The sequence below is a fragment of the Mercurialis annua genome (genome assembly GCF_937616625.2).
Source record: "Mercurialis annua linkage group LG4 unlocalized genomic scaffold, ddMerAnnu1.2 SUPER_6_unloc_34, whole genome shotgun sequence".
NCBI classification, from domain to species: Eukaryota; Viridiplantae; Streptophyta; class Magnoliopsida; order Malpighiales; family Euphorbiaceae; genus Mercurialis; species Mercurialis annua.
This window is the reverse complement of record NW_026605965.1, coordinates 47501-50000: the sequence shown is the minus strand read 5'-3', so window position 1 is coordinate 50000 and position 2500 is coordinate 47501.

The following is a 2500-nucleotide window of genomic DNA, read 5'->3' as shown; positions in this document are numbered from 1 at the left end:
CACGGAGAGCCCCCTCAGCATCGTATCCACCTCAGCAAACTTCATTGGCGGAAGAGCAACCCTCGGAAAAACCGAGTTGACGCAATCAACAAGTTCGATGCCCGCCGCAATGCGTAGAGCACCTCACCGGCCTTCGCGTCGGATCCATCCTCAACATTAAAAATGCATCGTCGTAAAGGATCCAGACTCGCCGCGCGCCGACTTCCTCGGCATTTAAAATGCGTCGTCGAAAAGTCATGGAACGCGGCTCGTCGCATGCCTCGGCATTGAAAATGCGTCCTCGGCAAGCACACACGTCGTAAAATAGCATACAACGTGACACCATAAGCTATACATTCACCGAGATTCATTTCGGCAAATGCTCGCCTAGGTTTCCGTCAAAAAATACCAACAACCTACACCTCGGGGGCCGGGCCCCCCCGAATCCGAAAATATTTTTTCCAACACCGAAACGGGTCGACGAGTTTTTTTTCCTTCCCTCGTCAGTGCCATAGGTGCGCCAAAAGGCGCGCACCAAAAGCCTTCGGCAGTTGGTGCAGGGAGGTGAGGCATAGTGCACCCCCCTAAAGAGCTCTTAGGACTTTTTTTGGACTGACAGGAGGAAATATCACATGTGCCCAGCAACCCCCCCCCCCCATTTTTAAAAATCGGCATGGAATTTTGATCTGAAATTTTGGAAATATGTTTATATATACCCACACCTGCATAATAACAAATATCAGAATTTTTCGAGTCCCGGAAGTATTTTATTTTATTTATTTATCGTTTTACCTTCGGAAATTCATAACCGGCAAAAAAAAATTCCAAAAATCACCAAACTTCTTTCTAAATTCCTCATTTAATATATATTAACTACTGTATGAATATTGTTCGAGGAAAGTATTATAGAATTTCACTTAGTGCAAGACATATACATTTTTACACAGAGCAGAGGTTCATTCGGCTGGGAAGCAAAACCAGCAGAGGTTCATACGGCTGGGGAATGTATGCAAGGCATGCCAAGGCATGCCGAAGGGCTGCTGAAGCCCAGCCGAGAGGCTGCCGAAGGGCTGCCGAAGCCCTGCCGAAGGGCTGCCGAAGCCCTGCCGAAGCCCTGCCGATGCCCAGCCGAAGCCCTGCCGATGCCCAAGGGCTGCCCATGCGCTGCCGAAGGGCTGCCGAAGCCCTGCCGAAGCCCAGCCGAAGGGCTGCCGAAGGGCTGCCCATGCGCTGCCCATGCGCTGCCGAAGGGCTGCCGAAGCCCTGCCGAAGCCCAGCCGAAGGGCTGCCGAAGGGCTGCCCATGCGCTGCCGAAGGGCTGCCGAAGCCCTGCCGAAGGGCTGCCGAAGGGCTGCCGATGCCCAAGGGCTGCCCATGCGCTGCCGAAGGGCTGCCGAAGCCCTGCCGAAGGGCTGCCGAAAGGCTGCCGAAGCCCTGCCGATGCGCTGCCGAAAGGCTGCCGAAGCCCAGCCGAAAGGCTGCCGATGCCCAAGGGCCGCCGCTGGGCTGGCGAAGGCCTGCCGACCGGCTGCCGAAGGTCCTTCCGATGGACATGCGAGGGCCTTCGGAGGGACGTCGGCGGGCCTTTCCGAGGGTCTTCGAGGCCACACACGCGCTCGCGTCTCGCGCCGAGCTGCCGAGTGCCCGAGTGCCCGCACCCGCACCCGGTCCCGCACCCGCACCCGCACCCGGTCATTAGATTAATGCACGGGGGGGGGGGATTTTCCGCAATTCCGAGCATTTCGACGCAATTTTCCGGCCGGGCATTTTCCGCGATTCGCCGCAGTTTTTCCGGGCGGGGCATATCCGTAATTATCCGGGGGCATTTCCGTAATTTTGCCAGGCAGGGATTTTTCCGCAATTTCCAGCATTTTTCGCATAGCGCGAGCGCGCGCCGCTTGCACCGCGGACGAGGGCTTGCGGCAAGCCCGCGGGGGTGAGGAATGGTGCACCCCCCTAAAGAGCTCTTAGGACTTTTTTTGGACTGCCAGGAGGAAATATCACATGTGCCCAGCAACCCCCCCCCCCCATTTTTAAAAATCGGCATGGAATTTTGATCTGAAATTTTGGAAATATGTTTATATATATCCAAACCCGCATAATAACAAATACCGAAATTTTTCGAGCCCCGGAGGTATTTTTTTTAATTTTTTAATCGTTTTACCTTCGGAAATTCATAACCGGCAAAATATATGTCCAAAAATCACCAAACTTCTTTGCAAAATCCCCTTTCAATGTATACTAACTACTCGCAAATTATTGTCCGGGACATTTTGCTTCCAATTTTATTTTGCTCGGGACACTATCATTTTGTGCACTTTTGCCGCAGTTTCCGCCACGCGGAATGGGCCGAAAATTCATAAAACATAAAATGCGCATCCGAAAACCACCAAACTTCACGGAGGGCCTCCCAGTGGTCCACTCGACGTGCCGGAGCGGCACCGTGCGAGAAAAGTTTTTCCGAGTCAAAGGACGCTCGGGGCCTTGCGGTTCCGGCACGCGGCCGAGAAGTCGTAAACGG